Raw genomic sequence first — 20,325 nt, forward strand, 5'->3', positions numbered from 1 at the left:
GCATTAAATCCATTCCCCATGGCCTTGAGGGACTACCATTTCTGCATCTTAATCTCTCCTGCCTTCCCCCGTGTGACAGACTGTCTTTTTGTCCTTGTCTCACTCCCACCTTGCTCACAACTTGTTACATTTCTGATGGTTCCCAGACCTCTGTGACTTCACTGCGCCCCCTGGGTCAGTGGCACGAGTTTTGAATTCTCTTCCTCATGAGATAATCGGAAATCTTTCTGGCTGCAATATCCTCCAGATTTTCTTTTGAAAATAAAAGAGGATTTGCGTCAGAGTCAAGTATTTGCGATCCTTCATTCACAATCCTGAGCACTTAGATATAATATGTGACCCTCCCACAGATGTGCAGGTTTGATGGATTGGACGTGCTAACATGGCCTGTAGTGTGTAGGTTAGATGGGTTGGGTTATCCATGCTAAATGTGGGGTTATGGAGGTAGGGTGGGACAGCAGGTCATTGCAGACATGATGGACCGAATAGTCTCTTTGTGCGCCTAAGGGATTCTGTAATTCTAACTAGTTGTGATTGTTGTCACATTTTCCTAAGTCCAGGTTCATTCAACTCAGGTACACATGCTATCTTTTGTGTTTCTGTGTGTGCCCGAAGTGTTAGGTAAGGGGTAAATGTAGGGGTATGGGTGGGTTGCACTTCGGCGGGTCGGTGTGGACTTGTCCACAGTCTCCATGATTGTGCAGACTCAGTGGAGCAGCCATGCGAAATGCAGTGTTACAAGGATGGAGTGCTCCAGGTGGGATGCTCTTTGGATGGTTGGTGGGGTTTGATGGGCCAATGCTGTCCTGCCACACTGTTGGGATTCTATTCTATGATTGAGGATAAAGGCTATTCTATGATTGAGGATAAAGCAGGGTGTCCTTGGAGAGCAGCAATTGGTATGTATCAATGCTCTCGATGCCTTTAGATAGAGGTGGGCATCGCAGGGGATACAGTACTTTATCTCCACTGCTGCCCCCTCACCCCTAACTCTGATTTGGTCCCTTCCCACTCTGTCATTTGTAATGGTTTGCTTTGCCTGTAATGGGCTTTGTTTGTAAATATTTAATTGGTTACATGGGTGGTTTACTGCTGGTGATCATATATTAACAAAAACCCAAAATGGCGAAATGATGAACGTGGGAAGGTTGCTCAGCTGTGTGAGATAACCTCTGGGGGGGGGGGGGGGGGGGGGCGGAGAAAGAACGCTTCACAGCTCAAAGGAGAACTGAAAAGAAGTTAAATCAAACCAAAGGTTCAGACAGGGAGGGAATATTTCCCTGCAGCTGGAATAACTGGAAAGTGATGGCGTCCGGGAATAGACAGGATTTTGTTTCACACGGCGTTTGAAAATTTTAAAAACTGCTATGTTCAGATAGTTTCATTTCTTTTCTTTTCGTTTTATTTATTGTGGATTAAATAGCTACAATATTTTAATATCATATTCACAAACCTTCTGTTAAAGACAAATGTGAAATAAAATCCATCAAACCAACCCTCACAGAAAACTGATGTCGAGGTGCAATCTCCTGGAGAATCCCTGCCTACTTATTCCTACGCGGGCTCCATGGCTATATACAGACCTGGAGATAGCAGGAGGCCATTCGGCCTTTCAATCCTGCTCCACCATTCAAGGGGAAACAGGTGACCATCCAGCTCAGTCTCCTTTTCTTGCTGCGTTCCAATCCCCTTTTATGACTTTATCTCTAAGAACTATATCTATGTTCTCCTTTGGCTTCACTGCTTTTGTTCCAGTGACGTTGCTGTGTTACTGTGTGGGTGTAGGCAAGGGTAATGTGATGGTGCTGCCTCCTGGAAGACGCACTCAGCCTCCCTCATCATCCTGCAGTAACATCAACTGGATTTCAGCAACTAGAGATAGAAACCATTTCCAGGATGTGGGCATCACGGTCTCAGCCAGCATTTATTCCCCATCTCTCGTTACCCTTGAGAAGATGGTAGTGAGCTGCTGTCTTGAACCATTCACAGTCCATTTGGCGCAGATAGACCGACAATCCTGTGAGGGAGAGTGTTGCAGGATTTTGGTCAAGTGATTCTCTATCTTTGGTTCTTCAAATGCTGGTTAACTTTATCATGATCGGCACATGAGTTTGAGATTTCAGTCTGCAAATCTTCACCATCTAGCACCCTGTATAAAGGAATATGTACAGGTTAGAAATTCAGAACAGACAATTCTAGCTTCTCTGGAATATCCTTTCCCCCTTTCTTCCGCCAAAGCTGTAATGCTCCAGCCCACTTATTACTCTCTCCCACCATTCTGCCTCTGCTGTCCCTAATGTACCTGCCCCCATTCTCATGGAGTGACTGGTAAACAGACCCATGCCACCACTTCCCGTCCCTGGATAGACTCTGCACCCTTTCTGGGTTCACTCCATTTCCCTTCAGTTACTGCAAGTCAATAATGTAACAGGAGAATAAATCAAAAGGAAACAGAAAGGGAGGTAGCAGATCCTGTACAGAAGAGGAACCTTCAGTCTGGGAGAATGGGTAAGACCCTTCTTTGTTTCCCATTGGTCGATTCCCAGCATTATGACAAGTTGGGGATGGAACTTGGGCCCATGTGGGTGTGGTGACACTTTGACCCCCCCAACCCATCAATACTACAAGCTGATACGTTCCTTCTCCAGGAAATCACAACGTCAAATGCTTTCCGCTAATTACCCCAAAGCACATGCTCCAAAATCCGCCCATATTCTGTACATGTGCAGTGCTAGGCTTCCCCACACACGCGTGGTCCCTGCCTCAGGGATTGTGGGAGTTGTAGCCCCCATGAAGCCACTGGAGACATGTTTATTGATAGTGAATGAAAAGTGAGGGATGGAGGGTCTTGTGTATAGGATCCCCATTCAGACACGGGCTGGTACTGGATTTTACTGAGACATCTGCTTCCACAACCTGATTTCTGACATAAGGAACATTGATTTAGCCAATTGCGGAGTGGGGAGGTTAATAAGGGGTAGCAGATTTTAAGCAGATGTAGCTCAGTGGTTAGCACTGCTGCCTCACAGCGTCAGGGACCCAGCTTTTATTTCAGCCAGAGTCGACTGTGTGGAGTTTACACGTTCTCAGCATGTCTGGGTGGGTTTCCTCGGGTGCTCGAGCTTCCTCCTACAGTCCAAAGATGTGTAGGTTAGGTGGATTGCCTATGCTAAACTGTCCACAGTGTCCATGTATGTGCCGGTTAGGCCATTAGCCATGGGAAATGCAGGGTTACAGGGATAGAGTGGGTCTGAATGGGATGCTCATCATAGGGTTGGTGTGGACTCCATGGATGAATACCCTGTTTCTGCACTACAGGGACTCTATTATATTCTCATGAAGAAGAATGTACTTGTCTCAATGTGTTGCAAATCTGTGGAATTCCCTATTCAAAATGCGGTGGACGCCAGGACAATGAGTAGATTTAATGAAGCGAAGCAGATGTTTATTTTGCAATGAGATGAAGGGTGAGAGAGAACAGGTGGGAAAATCCAGCTGAGACCGAGGTGAGCTCAATCAACATGGTATTAAATGGTGGAGCTGGTTCAAAGGGCTGCATTGCCTCCCCTGTGCCCAGGGCTTATCTTCTTACGGTAATAACTGGAATGCTGAATTAAAACTCACCATCTTCACCAAAGGAGATTTGGGAAAATGCAGGATAGTCAGGTGGATTAGCGTTCCAAATTTAGGTAGTGAGGAAGCGTGTAGGAGATAATGATTTTGCAATTTTAAACTGAGGGGGACAGTGATTTATAGTTTTCGACTGTGCAGTACATTCACACCGTCCAGAATACTCTGTTGTGAATATCTATCCTATACTTTACTACAAAGCCAAGGTCTTTGAGAATGAAATGCAAAACACCCAGGTAACATTGTCGCACCTCGTAATCTGATAAAAGACTTCTGATAAATCTGGTTGAATTTAGAATACAGCTGGAATGCCGGAAGATTAGATCCAATCCCAAGATCCAGTGCTTAAACAAAGGAGACTACAATAGGATGAGGCAGGAGTTGGCTAATGTAGACTGGAAGCAAAGGCTTTATGTATGGGAAAGTTGTCGGACAGTGGGGGAATATCAAAGCAATTTTTCAAAGTGCTCAGCAAAAGTATATATCAGTGAAAAGGAAGGACTGTAGGAAAAGGAGTAATCTGCCATGGGTTTCTGAGGAAATAAGGGAGTCTATCAAATTGAAATAGAAGGCATACAAATTGGCAAAGACCAAGGAGAAACTAGGAGATTAGAAAAACTTTAAAGAACAGAAAGCGAAATGGGATTGGGGGAGAAAAAAGTGATGAGTAACTATCCCCAGGGCTGGAATAGCTGCTTACACTGCCAGAGGGGAACCTATTGTGTGTGGAACATATGGCCTCTGTAATTGTTGAAGCACTTAACTGTTACCATAGAGATAATCCTGATCAAATTAAAAATCACACCACACTCCAAAACCTTGTACTTCCAAATAAACCTGTTGGACTATAACCTGGTGTTGTGTGATTTATAAGTTTGTCCACCCCATCCCACCACCGGCTCTTCCACACCAGAATCCTGAGAGATACCCCACTGAAGCTGAAGCGTCTGTCAGATACTTGAGGGAGCCACAGGGGTGTGGGGGGAGGGGTGTGTGTTTTAACCACAAAGTGCTAAACTGAACTGGACTTTCTAATTGCCGTTGCCATGGAGATAATACTGAGAGACAGTCTCTATTCAAAGTCCCAAACCACCAAGGTATAAGAATGGGAGCCGTACATCGGACAGGCGGGGGGTTACCTGATGCTGCCTGGAGGTGTTTTGCATGTACACTATCCATGTAACTGCCATGTTTCATCAATAAAGACTCAAAGAAGACCTCTCAGAGTTCTGTGCCTAGTTATTCCTATCCAGCAGGGTTCAGGAAGATGAGGACACAGCAGTCAGTCTTCACAGTGGAGGATACGAAGAACATGCCAGTAATTGATAAGGAGACTGAGGAAGGTGAGGACCTAGATAATAACCATTATCGTGAAAGAGTTAGAGCTGGGCAAGCTAATGGAGCTAAAGGTAAACAAGTCTCATTGCCCTGATAGAATACATCCCAGGATACCAACAGAGTTAGTGGGAGAAATAGCAGATGCACTTAGAGTCATAGCATCCTGCAGCAGAGAAAGGCCCTTTGGCCCAAACTGGCCCATGCTGACCAGAATGTCCATCCACACTAACCCCATTTCCCTGCACTTGACCCATCTGCTTATGAACCTTTCCTATCCATGTATTTGTCCAAATGTCTTTTACCTGTTGTGAGTGTACCCACCTCAACCACTTCCACTGGCAGCTCATTCTATATTCATACAACCCTCTGTGTAAAACAGTTGCCCCTCAGCTTCCCTTTTATTCTTTCTACTCTAACCTTAAACTGATCCAATCAAGCCGTCCAATCCTTGAGTTCCTGGGAAAAAGACTGAGTGCATTCGCCTTATCCATGCCTCTCATGGTCTTATACACTTCTAGAAAAGAACCCCCTCAGTTTCCTCTGCTCTAAACATAAAATCCTCACTTCTCCAACCTCTCCCTATAACTAAGACCGCTGAGCTCTGGCAACATCCTTGTAAATTGTTCTGCACTTTTTACAGTTTAATAACTGAAACCTACATTACATTCATCATATTTCCAGTGTTTCCCCACAGCGCTGGAACCAACGTGACAATGCCAATGGATTACAATCCATGCTCGAGAATGAACTCCTTGACAACAATCCTGCTTTCATAGTGCTTCCCATGGTGTAGGTATCCTTGTGTCTTTAATGAACCATGCAGCCAGAAAGACTTGTCCTTCTACAAAGCAAAGTTGTGGCTTAATTGTTCCTGGGAAATGTGGCATGATTTTCCAGACTTTCAAAAGCAAATGAAATCTCTCTCCACACTCACCATGCTGACATGGACTTGGCAGTGTCTCAGTACTTTTCCAGTCACACTGAGATTTGAAATATTTGCCCACGGACAGAATGCACACCTTTCCTTCCAGATGAAAAGGCCAATGATATTCAGATCGGCACAGATCAAGTAACCATCAGATCTGAACATGAAGTTCAATTTGTATTTCTCATCCGCAAATCAACCCTTTCAGTACCATACAACAGAGCACACAAGTTACCACTGTTAATACAGGATGGAAATTCATAAGACAATTGTAGTATTAAACTGTAGTTTCCTTGTTCCCCCAAAGCTTTAAACCTCAGTCTCAATTTCTCTCTTCTGTGAACTGAAATCCAAACCAATCCCCCCACTCCTTTCCTCCACACCCAGTTCTCACACACACTTTCTTCGAACTCAGTTTCCTAGCTCCTGATGAGAACCATCCTGCATACACTGCTTCCTGCTCACTCTGGCCAAGACCCATCTTACTAAAATGAGTCAAATTAGAATTTTAATTGCAGGCCCATCCTTGTCTCTTTCCATAACAACCCTGAAGCTTCACAAAAGAGTTCTGATAACTTTCTGCAAAACGCTGCCCCACTGATAGTCTGATCACATGTCTGGGTAGCAAGAGAAGGGCCATTCCCCTGGGTCCTGCTCCTAGAGGGATGAAGCTGCTAATGATAGATTAATCCCTCACACCCACAGCCTCCTTCCCAGGCACTGACCCATATTGCGCATACTCCCACAATTGCCAGCACTGCGCCCATGCACTGGTCTCCCCTCCTACAGCACGTGCTCCCGATCATACAGGAGTCTGGGTGATTGACAGCAGCTGCTGCCCAATATATCAGAATCCCTACAGTATGGAAACAGGCCCTTCGGCCAAACAAGTCCATACCGACCCTCCAAACAGTAACTTACACAGACCCATTCCCCCTAATAATGTAACTAATACTATGGGCAATTTCAAATGGCCAATTCACCTGTCCTGCACATCTTTGGATTGTGGGAGGAAATCCGCTCAGACACGGGGAGATTGCGCAAACTCCACACAGACAGTCGCCCGTGGCCGGAATCGAACCCGGGTACCTGGTGCTGTGAGGCAGCAGTGCTAACCACTGAGCAGTCTCTATAGAGTGGAGGGGGCGGGGCGGGAGGACTGGGTGAATGGGATTGTGAACAGTGAATGAAAGTGGAGGACACTGGGCGATGGACAGGTCAGTGAGGGACAGGATCAGTGCAGCAGCAGGAGGGGATCCTGGACAAACTGAGCAATGGGAGAGTCTGACAGGAGAGAAACTACAGGAAGGTTCTGTTTGGAGACTCAGGCAGGGACAGCTGGGAGACTGTATGGCCTGAGGGCTTGGGCAGGTTTACTAATCAGCCTCTTCAAAGATGCTGTTTCTCAACTCTGAGACTGATCCTCCTAGTCCAGAGGTAAGGACACCACCATTTCCTGGTGGGCAAGGGATAAAGAGACTGCCTTTCAAAAGGAACTCCCCTGTGTTGGTGACATTAACAAGACTCAATACAGAGTCACTGACAAAATGCTGGTGTACTTGAACTTCATCCAGTATATTAACACCTATAACTGGGCAACGCAGACCCCAATGTACAGAGTTAAATCCTGGATACTAATAACAGCTTTGTGCATGGGAAATCATATCTCATGAATTTGACTCAGTTTTTTTGAAGAAGTAACAAAGAGGATTGCTGAGGTCAGAGCATGGACATGATCTACATGGACTTCAGTAACGTGTTTGACAAGGTTCCTCATGGGAGGCTGGTCAGCAAGGTTAGATCGCATGGAGTACAGAACTGGCCCGAAGGTAGAAGGAAGAGGGTGCTTTTCAGGCTGGAGGCCTGTGACCAGTGGAGTCTCACAAGGATTGGTGCTGGATCCACTACTTTTCATCATTTATATCCATGATTTGGATGTGAACATAAGAGGTATTGTAAGTAGGTTTGCAGATGACACCAAAATGGGAGGTGTAGTAGCAGGGAAAAAGATTACCTCAGAGTACAAGAGGATCTGGATCAGATGGGTGAATGGGCTGGGGAGATCAGTTTAGAAAAATGTAAGCTGCTGCATTTTGGAAAAGCAAACTTTAGCAGGACTTATACAGTTAATAGTAAGTTCCAGGGGAGTGCTGCTAAACAAAGAGTCCTTGGAGTGCAGGTTCATAGTTCCTTGACAGTAGAGTAGCAAGTAGATAGGATAGTGAAGGCGGCAGTTGGTCTGCTTGTCTTTATTGGTCAGAGCATTGAGTATAGGGGTTGGGAGGTCATATTGCGGCTGTACCGGACATTGCAAAAGGTGCCGAATCAATATACCATAGAATTCTGTTCTCCTTCCTATCAGATGGATGTTCTTAAACTTTAAAGAGATCAGAAATGAAGTATAGCATGTTGCCAGGGTTGGATAGGCTGTTTTCCCAGGAGCGGCAGAGGCTGAATGGTGACCTGAAAGAGATTTTTAAAATCAGGCTGGGCGTGGATAGGGTAAATAGACAAGATATTTGCCCTGCAGTGGGGGAGTACAGAACTAGGGGACTGGGAGGGAGGATAGGCAGGTAGACAGGGGGTGGGTGGGTGGAGAGGGGTGGGACTGAAATGGGTGGGGAAAGAGAGGGGGGACAGAGAGGGGTGGCATAGAGACAGATGAGGACAGAAAGTGGGATTAGAAGGGAGGGGAACAGACAGGGGGAACAAAGGGGGGAGCGAATGACAGAAAGGGGAAACAGACCCGGGGGTGGGGGGAGATGGCAGGAGGAACAGGCCGACAGAGGGGGAAAAACAGGCCGACGGGTTGAGGGGAATGTGGACAGTCCGACTGTGGGGGGGGGGGGGGGGGGGGTGGAGAGACAACCAACAAAGGAGGGAAGTGGGGGGGCAGAGGGAACAGGCCGACGAGTTGAGGGGGGAGAGACAGGCCGATGGGGGGGGGGGGGGGGTGGGACAGCAGACAGAGCAGGGGAAGATGCGGAGAAGATGGAGAGTTATTTTATAGATCTAAAACTCAACCCTGTTCCTGTTTTCTCCTCCTCACCTTAATTCCCTCTGAAAGTCTCAGAACAACTGCGTAGTTCTTGGAAAGTAGAGTTTCAGGGAGATCAGGTGCTCAACGTGGCATTTGGGACACTACCATTGAATGGAATGTGCTGATCAATAAATGTACTCTGGTTCGATTCCACTGTCTGTGTGGTGTTTGCACATTCTCCCTGTGTGTCTGCGTGGGCTTTCTCTGGGTGCTCTTAATTTCCTCCCACAAATCCAAAGACATGCAGGTTAGCCGGATTAGCTATGGGTAATGGCAGGTTACAGAGTTAGGGTGGAATGCTGTTCCGATGGTTGGTATGGTTTCATGGGCCAAAAGGCCTGTTTCCACACTGTAGGGATTCTGTCACTGAGTATAGGGATTAGGAGGTCACGTTGTGACTGAGTAGGGCATTGCTGAGGCCAGTTTTAGAATACTGTATTCAATTGTGGTCTCCCTGATTTCAGAAAGATGTTACCAGAATAGGACTCAACGTCTTAATGACAAGTTCCTGGGAAGTGTTGACAGACAAACAGACCATGCAGTGTGGGTTGATAGTTCCTTGAAAGTGTGGTTGAAGGTAGACAGGTCGGTCAAAGTGGTGTGCGGTATGCTAGCTGTTATTGGGCAGTGCATTAAGTATAGGAGTTGGGAGATCATGTTTCGGTTGTACAGTTTATTGGCTCAGCCAAATTTGGAATCCCCAGACTGCTTTCAATTCCAGTCTCCCTGCTATAGGAAAGACGTTGGGAAACTTGCAAGAGTTCTGAAAAGTTTTTCCAGGGTGTTGCCAGTATTGGAACATTTGAACCATAGGGAGAGGCTGAATAGGCTGAGGCTATTTCCCTGCAGCACTGGACACTTTAGGTGGCTTTATTGAACTTTATAAAATTATGAGGAGCAATGATAGCAATGGTTTCTTTTTTTTCCCCCAGAGTAGGGGAGACCAAACAAATACGAATCTTTTTTCCAAGGTGGAAATGACAAATTCTAGAGGAGAGATGGCAAGTTTAAAGGATGTGAAAACCGAAACCAACTGAAGATGGTGGAAACCAGGCAGAGAAACAGAAGTTTCTGGAAAAGCTCAGCAGGTCTAGCAGCATCTGTGAAAAGAAATTAGACTTAAGGTATCTGAGGAAGGGTGACCAGACCCAAAACTTTAACTGATTTTTCTTCACAGATGCTGCATGACCAGCTGAGCATTTCCAACAACATCTGTGCAAGTTTAAAGGGAGTTGTTTGGAGTATATACCTGAGAGGAACTTTATAAAGTGCGAGTCAGACCACATCTGGAGTAATGACAGAAGGTTTGGTCCCTTTATTTAAGGAAATACATCATTCCATCAGAGGCATTTCACAGAAGATTGACTGGGATGATCCCTGGTTTACAGGGATTATCTTTTAAGAAAAGGCTGAAGAAGTTGGGACTCTACTCACTGGATTTGGGAAGAATGAGAGGGGATCTCATTGTAACATGTAGGATTCTTAAAGAGTTTGACAGGGTAAATACGGAGAGGATGTTGCCCATCATGAGGGAGTCTGGAACCAGATTCTGGGTCAGTCACGGAATCACGGATTCTGTTTTGGATTCGTCAAGTTTGAGGTAACACCGACACAGGTCAGGGGTTTCAGTTGCAATGGAGCTGGGGTGAGGTGGAGACAAGAAAGATTTTAAGAGATTGTAATTCCTGGTGTTTGTGATTGTGTAAATGTCTGATCAGAAGGTCACCTTGGGGTCAGATATGAGAGCAATATTGTGAAGAGTGTGGTTCTGCCTCAGACAGTTCCCAGGGAGAGAGAGGGGCTCAGCAGTAAGGGAAAGTAATTTGTAATAGCAACTGAAGGCAATGGGTTTAACCACTGCAATGTTCTGTTGCAGGAAATTGCAGCCAATCGTGTAGTGGGAGTGTGATGAGCAGTTTGATAACTGAGTAATGGAGAGGGATGATGGGGAGGGGGAGCTGGGCATTGTCAGTGTACATGTGAAACCTAACACGGTGCTTTTGGACAATGTCACCTCCTGGCAGTATGTAGGTGGGAAACAGAAGGGACCGAGGAGAGATCCTTAAGGGACACCAAATACAAGGAATTCAGAAAGGAAAGGGAGAGTCGGGATGGAGTAGGTTTTTGCATAAACGGTGGGGTCAAATATTAGTTTGTAGCAGAATGGGAGAGAAGGACATAACCAGAAAATACAGACAGGTAGAACAAGGAACAATATCTGTGAATTGGGGAGGGGGGGTGATGAGGAGGAGGAGCAGCCCAACTCCAAAAGCACTATTTCTACATCAGTGACATCACCCAACTCCACCCTAGTCTCAGCCCATTTACTGAAATACTTGTCCATCCCTGTGTTATCTCCAGACTTCATTATCCAAACACACTCCTGGCCAGCCTCCCACATTCAACTTACATGTAATCTCAAGAGTATCTAAAACCCTACTGCCCAAGTGCTCACTTGTACCAAAACTTGTTGATTCATCAAAAGGCTCCTATTAACAAGCAACAATTTAAAATTCTCACCCTTGATGTAATTCCTGGTTGTGAACATCCCTGTCTCCCTGCACCACACAACCTGTGAGATCCCGACAACTCATTTTCTTTCAGACTCTCAACGATGATTATTCATTGCTTCACCTGTCTAGCTGTCTCAACTGTTGCCAAGGCAACACGGTCTGGAACTCCCACCCTAACGCCCTCAGACTTGCTTTCCTCCTTTAAGGTATTCCTGAAAACCTGCTTATTAGGCATTTCTTTTGATCACCTGAACTAATATGGCCTTATGTCAGAAGTTCTCAATAGTATTTCTGTGGAATTATAACCATGATTAAAAAAAAACTGTTGTTGATTTGCACATACATTGTCAACTCTTCACTGTCGCTGAGTGAATAATCTATAACAGCTCTTACTCAACGACATTGTGGGAGCACCTTCACCACACGAACTGCAGCTCTACAAGGAAGTCAAACATCACCTTCTCCACAGGCAATGGGGCTTTGGCATTAATCACTGGTATCTGTGGAGGGAGAACTACACAGTTGATATTTCAGGGAGTGCAAAATGCATTATAGGGAGGGAAAATGGTGCAGAATTTGGATTTTGAAATTTGTGTTTTACAATGTGCACTAAGTTCTGTAAAGCCTCTCATCCCATACCATGAAAATTTCCTTCTCTTCCTGGTCAATATGTCTTTCCTTTCCCCTGCCCTTCACCTTCACACATTTCCAATGCCTTGGGCACAACAGTGTGCTGTCAGTGAAGTTTATCACGTGGTTGAGTATTGCCCCGCCCCTCATTCACTCCGATTGGTTGAAGGACCAACTAGCACCTCTAGCCCCCTTTCCCCAACTCTTATTGGTGCTGCGCTGACATCAATAATCCGAGGCTCATTGTGGGCTGGAGCATGCTCAGTGCTTCCTGCTTTTGCTGCTGTTCCTCAGGTATGAGAGAGAGAGGGCTCATCCCTGTTTCTCCTGATGTCAGACAACAACAACAACTACCTGCATTATATGGAGCCTTTCACAATGACAAATTTCCTAAAATGCTTCATAAATGATAGAAATGTTGATTAAAGAGAACGATTTTTAGATACATCTTTAAGGTGGAGAGAGGGAGTTAGGGAGGATATTCGAAAGGTTTGTGTCCTCGGCAACTCCAATCGTGGAGTGATATAGGGGGGGAACAGCTTATACTGGAGACAGTTAGTGGCTAACCATAGGTTAACCACCTCACGTCATAGCCCCCCCTACCCCACACACCAGGACTTGTTCTCACAGCCTGCCATTACACACTACCTATGGTTAGCCACTAACAGTCTCCATTAACAGCTAATCACCTTCCCCCAGCCAGACGGTTATCCCCTCCTTTATCCAACCGTTCTTCTCACTCTATCCCCACCTATCCTTTACTCCTTTTATCTTCCCCCCCACACTAACTTCTGCACATAAACTGACTTTTTTTCTCAGTAACATCTGTCCTGAGGAAGGGACACTGGGTCTGAAACGTTAACTCTGATTTCTCTTCACAGATGCTACCAGACCTGCTGAGCTTTTCCAGAACCTCCTGGTTGTTGTTTCTGATTTACATCTTCCTCAGTTCTTTTGGTTTTAATTTACCGGGAGTTTGTAATTCAGGTCCCACAGCCTCTGTCCCAATCTCTGCTGTGTCTCCCAACCCCACCCAGTGACACTGCACCTGCACAGCTCATGGACAGGTGTTGTCTTGCTGGCCACACCCCTCATTCACTCCCATTGGCTGCAGGACCACACAGCCTCTCCTCCCATTGGTCTGGAGCTGCCATCAATCAGCCGGGCCCCATTGTGATGAGAGTGGAGGGCTAATCCCTCTTTCTGCCCTGGGATGAGCTTCATCATTCACAGTGAATGGGGCAGTATCACAAAGCACAGGGCCTGGGGGCTATTCAGCCCATTGGGGCTGTACTCTCTCCCTCTGGAGATGCTGCAAATCCATCCCAAGTCCCCTCCCATGTGCCCATAGCCCCCCAAATCTTTCCTTAAAAAGTAAAATTCCAAGTCTGTTTCAGAATACCTGCTGAATCTGTGTCGTTCAGACTGTTCCAGATGCTCAGAACTTACTGAGTAAAATAGTGTTCACATTTTCACCTTGTATTATTTGCCAATTACTTGAAAGTAGTTACTAAAAATTGTGACAGTGTGAACAATTCCTCTCTCTCTCTGCAAATTCAAGATCTTGGAACCAAATCTGCACCAGATCGAAATCACTGCTTCACCTTCTCAGCTCCAAGGATAATTATCTGTGCTTCAGCTAGCTCTCCGCAAAATAGAGGAATGCATCTTAATTTATTAAGATCAAAGAAACAGACCTTCCGTCCAATTCGTCCGTGCCAACGAGGAATCCTAAACTAATGGATTCCCATTTACCAGCTATTGGCCTGTATCCATCAAAACCCTTCCTATTCATGTACCCAGTTGGAAGCCTTTTAAATGTTGTGATTTTATCAGCCTCCACTACTTCATCTGGTAGCCCCTCCCATACACACACCACACTCAGCTTGAAAACGTTGCCACTTAGATCCCTTTTAAATCTTTGCCCTCTCAACTTAAACCCAGGTGCTCTAGTTTTGGACCCACCTAACCTGAGGAAAAAGGATGCCAGCTGCTCACCTTATTCACACCCCTCGTGACTTTATAAATCTCCATGAAGTCACCTCTCAGTCTTTGACTCTCCAGAGAAAATAGCCCCAGCCTATTCAGCCTCTCCCAGTAGCCCAAATCCTCCAAACCTGGCAACGTTTTTGTAAATCTTGTCCAAACCTTTTCAAGTTTCACAACATCCTTCCCAGAACAGGGAAATTCAAACTGAAAACAGAATTCCAGAAGTGGCTTAATCAATGTCCTGTCTAGTCACAATATGACATCCCAGCTCCTGTATTCAATGCATTGACCAATAACGGAGAGCGTTAATGGAGTCCCATTTGCCAGCGGTTCACCCTTATCCCTCTAAATCGTTCCTCTTCATGTACCCAATCAAATGCCTTTTAAATGCTGCAATTGTACTAGCCTTCCTCTGGCAGTTCATTCCATACTTGCAATGCCCTCAACATGAATAAGATGCCCCTTAGATCCCTTTTAAATCTTTTCCCTCTCACCTTATGCCTGTACCCTCTCGTTCTGGACCCACCAAACTTGGGAAAAAGTCCCTGACTGCTCACCTTATCTATGCCCTTCATGATTTTATAAGATCACCTCTCAGCCTCCAACTCTCCAGGGAAAATAGTCCCACCCTATTCAGCCTTTCCCAATAGCTCAAACCGTCCAACCCTGGCAAAATCCTTGCAAATGTTTTCTGAACCCTTTCAAGTTTCTCAACATTATTCCAAGAACAGGGAGATTGGAACTGAAAACAGAATTCCAGAAGGGCCTTAATCAGTTCCCTGTCCAGCCACAATATGACATCACAACAGCTGCATTCAATGCATTGACCAATAACGGGGAGCGTACCAAATGCTGCATTCACTCCCTTGCTTACCTGTGACTCTACTTTCAAGGAACTATGAACCTGCACTCCAAGGTCCCTTTGTTCAGCAACGTTCCCCAGGACTTTACCATTAAGTGTATAAGTCCTGCCCTGATTTGCCTTTCCAAAATACAACAGCTCGCATTTATCTAAATTGGACTCCTACTGCCATTCCTTGCTCCACTGGCCCATCTGATCAAGATCCTGTTGTATTCTGAACTAACCATATTCACTATCCACGACATCTCCAATTTTGGTGTCTTCTGTAAACCTACTGACCATACCTCATATATTCACATCCAAGTCATTTATTTAAGGGCCCTATATCCACCCTTGCAAGCCTCCAGTCCGCAAAGCAACCCTCCATCATCCTCTGTCTCCTACCTTCCAGGCAGTTTTGTAATGGCTTGCTCTCCCTGCATTCCATGTTATCTAACCCTGCTAACCAGTCTGCTTTGTGGAACCTTGTTGAATGTCCATATTAACAACATTCACCGCCTGGCGTAATCAATTTTCTTTGTCACTTCAAAACACTCACTCAAGTTAGTGAGACCCAATTGTGTATGTACAAAGCCACATTGACTCTCCCTGATCATCCCTTACCTTTCCAAATAGATGGATATCCTGTCCCTCAGAATCCCTTCCAACAACTTGCCTACCACTGACTTCAGGCTCACTGTTCTCTTGTTCCATGACCTCTCCTTACCACCTTTTAAAAATAATGGCACCTCACCTGTCGCTATCAACGATACAAATACCCCAGGAGAGGCCCAACAATCACTTCCCTAGATTTCCAGAAAGTTCCAGGATACACCTGATCAGGTTCCAGGGCTTTATCCACCTTGATGCGATTTAAGACATCCAGTACCACCTCCTCTGTAACATGGACACTTTTCAAGTTATCACTGTTTATTTCTAAAAAAAAACAGTAGAGTTTCCATATACTTCTCCAGTAAAAATGACGTGAAATATTTGCATATCGTTCGCACCCGCTGTGGTTCCATAGACAGCCTTGTTGACCTTTAAGGGGTCCTATTCTCTGGTCCAGTTAATCTTTTGTCTGTGATATATTTGTTTAATCTCTTTGGATTCTATTCCAGGACATCCCAGAAAGGCCTACTTCACGGACCGTAATTTTCCTCTGACTTGATCAACAATGCCCTCCAACACATACCCTCCACTTCCCTCACCTTCACCTTTACCCCACCCCTCCAGCCACAATAAAGAATATAACCCTGCAGTCTTCACCTTCCACCCCACTAATCTCCAGATACAGCGCATTAACCTCTTATTTCTGCTACATAAAGTCAGACCCCACCACCAGACACAAATTTCCCTCTCCAACCCCTATCTGTGTTCTGCAGAGACCATTCCCTCTGCACCTCGCATGTTCGGTCCACACCCTCCCACCAACCCATGCTCCACACCCTTGACCCTCCCTTGCCGCCACGGGAATGTAAAACGTGCGGCCACACCTCCTTCTGACCTATGTCCAAGACCCCAAAAGGATCTTTTCACATCAGGCAGAGATTTGCCTGCACATCCCAAAACCTCATATACTGCATCTAGACACTATGGGAAATTTAACGTGGTTCATCCAACTAACCTACACATCTTTGGACTGTGGGAGCAAACTGGAACACCCGAAGGAAACCCTTACAGATACTGGGGAGAATGTGCGAACTTGAACACAGGCAGTCACCTGAGGCTGGAATCAAACCCAGGTCCCTGGTGCTGAGGCAGCAGTGCTCACCACTGAGCCACAATACTGTGGGATCTTTGGTGCTGATGTGCTGCCCCACTGATACCTCAGTCACTCACCCTGCCTCATGTCCTGATGATGGAGTGAAATTATCGCTAGACAGTTAATCCAGAGACCCAGATAATGATCTGGGGATCTGGGTTTGAATCCCATCACGGCAGATGGTGGAACGTGAATTCAATAAATATCTGGAAAAAAAATCATCTAGTGACGACAAGGAATCCACTGTCAATTGTTGGAAAAACCAATGTGGTTCACTCATGACCTTTAGGGAAGGAAAGTGCCATCCTAACCTGGTTTGGTCTGCATGGGACTCCAGACCTATAGCAACGTGGTTGACTCTTAACTGCCCTCTGGGTAAACGCAGCAATAAATGCTGGCCGAGCCAGTGACAGCCTCATCTTGTGAATGAATAAAGAAAACAGGTCAGGCTTTGTCCCTTCTCTAGTAGGTACATCCTACAAACTGAATCAGAAATGTTCTCGTACATACTGAACAAATACCTTTCCATCCAAGCCCTTAATACTACAGCACTCCGAGGCTATGTTGGTAAAGTTAAAACCCCTTATCATTGCAACTACATTATTCTTACAGATAACTGAGATCTCTCGGTAAAATTTTGTCTCAATTCCCTGCTGACTATTGGGAGAGGGTCTATAATACAATCCCAATAAGATGATCATCCCTTTCTCATTTCTCAGTACCACCCAAATAACTGCCTGGATGTACTCCAAGGAATATCCAAAGATGCCACTCCCCCTGCTCTGTTGCCCCTTCCAACCTTGCTATAGCATCTATACCCTGGAACATTAAGCTGTTAGTCCTATCCATCTCTGAATGATGCCTCTGTAATTGCTATAATATTCCAGTGCCATGTTGTTCAAAACCATAGCCTGAGCCCATCTGCCTGATTTGTCAGGTCTCTTGCACTGAAATAAATGCAGTGTAACTGGTCCGTCCCATCTCATTCTGTGACTTGCTCTTGCCTGCCTTGACAGTCTGACCTGTGAACAGTACCAGTCTCAGACTCGCCTCTTTTCTCACTATCTCTTTAGGATTACCCTGAATCCCTCACTCGTTTAATGCCTCCCGAGTGGCACGAGCAAATCTCCCTGCTCGTCAGGACCCCAGGCTTTCCCCTTCCCATGCCATTGGTACCAATGTACAATGACCTCCCACTGGTTATCCTCCCCTTTGAGAAGATTCTGAAAAATCTCTGAGTCATCCTTGACCCAGGCACCACCCCATTCTGATGTCTCACGGTCAGCTGTAGAAACAGCAGACTGTGCCCCTGACTAGAGAGTCCCCTATCACCATTGATCATGTGGAGCTGGATATACCTCACATTACAGTAGAGCCAGTCTCAGTCACAGTAACTTGACTGTCAGTGTTACATTCCCCTGAAAGTCTATTACCAACTACATTTTCCAAAACAGTATACTTGTTTGAGAGGGGTGATAGCCATAGAAGACTGCTGTACTACCTGCCTACCCCTCCTAGCTTTCCTGGAGGTAACCCACCTACCTGACTGTATCTGCAGTATCCTGCAATCCTGAGACTGCCCCTTATCACACCCCCAGGCCTCCTGTCAATTCCTCACTGCCTTTAATCACTCCTCCACCAATACATGCGATCCAATTGGATTTACAATCACACTTCCTGCAGACATAACCACAGGATCATGGAGATTCTCCCTAATCGCCCACATCCGACAGGAACAGCACGCCACTCTACAACAGGCCACCTCTCGGCCTTAAGAATCTACAGACCAAGAAAAAGGCACAGTCTTACTGCTCTAAAAATACTGCCCGAGAATAACAATGCTTATGTTTTATATTTTAAACATTTAATCAAGAGACTGTAAGACCTTAAAAAGAAACCCTCACCTTACTCACTATTGTAGATTAAATAAAGTATAGCAGACTAAGATTGATGTTTGAAGATACTGAAACCCACTGAGCTGATACCCGGCTCTGAGTACTTCCAAGGGTGAGGACTCTCTGAGGGCAGCTGTGAAATGTCACTGTTTCTCTTCTCTGTCCACTCCATTTCCAGAGATGTTTATAACTTCACAGCCAGTCAGCTCAGAGAGGTCACTGCTTGGTTTTATTCACTGGGGGTTGCCTTTGCTGCCCAGACCAGTATTGATTGACCACCTTCGTGTTGGAGAAAGTGGTGGTAGACTGTCTTCCTGAAATGCTGCAGTCCATGTACACCACAGTGATATTTGGACAACAATCACCCTCTAGCTCCACAATCCTCCCTGTCTCTGTAATCCCCCTCCAGCCTCACTGCCCTCCCTGTCTCGGTAATCCCCCTCCAGCCTCACCACCCTCCCTGTCTCGGTAATCCCCCTCCAGCCTCACCACCCTCCCTGTCTCGGTAATCCCCCTCCAGCCTCACTGCCCTCCCTGTCTCTGTAATCCCCCTCCAGCCTCACCACCCTCCCTGTCTCGGTAATCCCCCTCCAGCCTCACCACCCTCCCTGTCTCTGTAATCCCCCATCCACCCTCACCACCCTCCCTGTCTCTGTAATCCCCCTCCAGCCTCACCACCCTCCCTGTCTCTGTAATCCCCCTCCAGCCTCACCACCCTCCCTGTCTCTGTAATCCCCCTCCAGCCTCACCGCCCTCCCTGTCTCGGTAATCCCCCTCCAGCCTCACCACCCTCCCTGTCTCGGTAATCCCCCTCCAGCCTCACCACCCTCCCTGTCTCTGTAATCCCCCATCCACCCTCACCACCCTCCCTGTCTCTGTAATCCCCCTCCAGCCTCACCACCCTCCCTGTCTCTGTAATCCCCCTCCAGCCTCACCACCCTCCCTGTCTCTGTAATCCCCCTCCAGCCTCACTGCCCTCCCTGTCTCGGTAATCCCCCTCCAGCCTCACCACCCTCCCTGTCTCTGTAATCCCCCTCCAGCTTCAGAAATTACATGTCCTTGATGTAAGATTTTTATTTGGATTCATTGCTGTTTCTTTTACCTCAAAAATGAAAAATAACCCCCCCCCCCCGACAAAAAAAAAGAGTGAAATATTTTCCACCCAAACAGATTTCTGTTGAGTGACCTTTTGGAGAGGCCGACACATGGACATTTGAGTATTTTATCACAAATTATACATGTAGAATGAGGGAACTTTTTTTTAAAAACTCTGCTAAAAAGGGAGGTAATGGCCAGATGGTATTCTTGCTAGACGAGTAATATATGTAATGTTCCGAGGATTAGGGTTAGAATCCCAACATGGCTGATGGTGGCATCGGAATTCAATACAATCGAGAATGAAAAGGCTAATGATGACCATGAAACTATTGTCGATTGTTAGAAAACACCCATCTGATTCATTAATGTCCTTTAGGGAAAGAAACTGTCTTCCTCACCTGGTCTGGCCGACAAGTGACTCCAGACCCACAGCAATGTAGTTAACTCTCAACTGCCCTCAAGGTAAGCACCCACATCAACTGAGTGAATAAACAAAAAGAGATTTATTTTTAAATCGCGGAGGAGAGCTTTTTAAAAATAAAATTGTGTTTTCAAAATTTAAAAAATGATCACCTTGGTCGGATGGCACTACAGATGCCGCAATAATCAGAGTGAACTAAAGGAACATACAGAGAGATCTCAGATATAAAGTCAGAATAAT

The 20,325-nt window shown here is 46.0% G+C and overlaps 1 long non-coding RNA gene across 2 annotated transcripts in view; it reads right to left on the minus strand.

Annotated features, from left to right (window-relative positions):
- Positions 1-1,307: 1,307 nt before the first annotated feature.
- Positions 1,308-20,325, minus strand: part of LOC140471627 (uncharacterized) — a 30,843-nt gene continuing 11,825 nt past the window's right edge. The window contains exons 4-8 of one of the 2 annotated variants that reach the window (XR_011957115.1): positions 20,238-20,280; positions 20,063-20,143; positions 16,983-17,090; positions 11,840-11,946; positions 1,308-2,149 (exon numbers count right to left, since the gene is read on the minus strand). This is a non-coding gene — a long non-coding RNA (uncharacterized lncRNA). The remainder of the gene's footprint in view (positions 2,150-11,839; positions 11,947-16,982; positions 17,091-20,062; positions 20,144-20,237; positions 20,281-20,325) is intronic. The other variant, XR_011957114.1, reaches the window with a different exon arrangement.

The sequence above is a fragment of the Chiloscyllium punctatum genome, unplaced genomic scaffold, assembly GCF_047496795.1.
Source record: "Chiloscyllium punctatum isolate Juve2018m unplaced genomic scaffold, sChiPun1.3 scaffold_131, whole genome shotgun sequence".
NCBI lineage: Eukaryota > Metazoa > Chordata > Chondrichthyes > Orectolobiformes > Hemiscylliidae > Chiloscyllium > Chiloscyllium punctatum.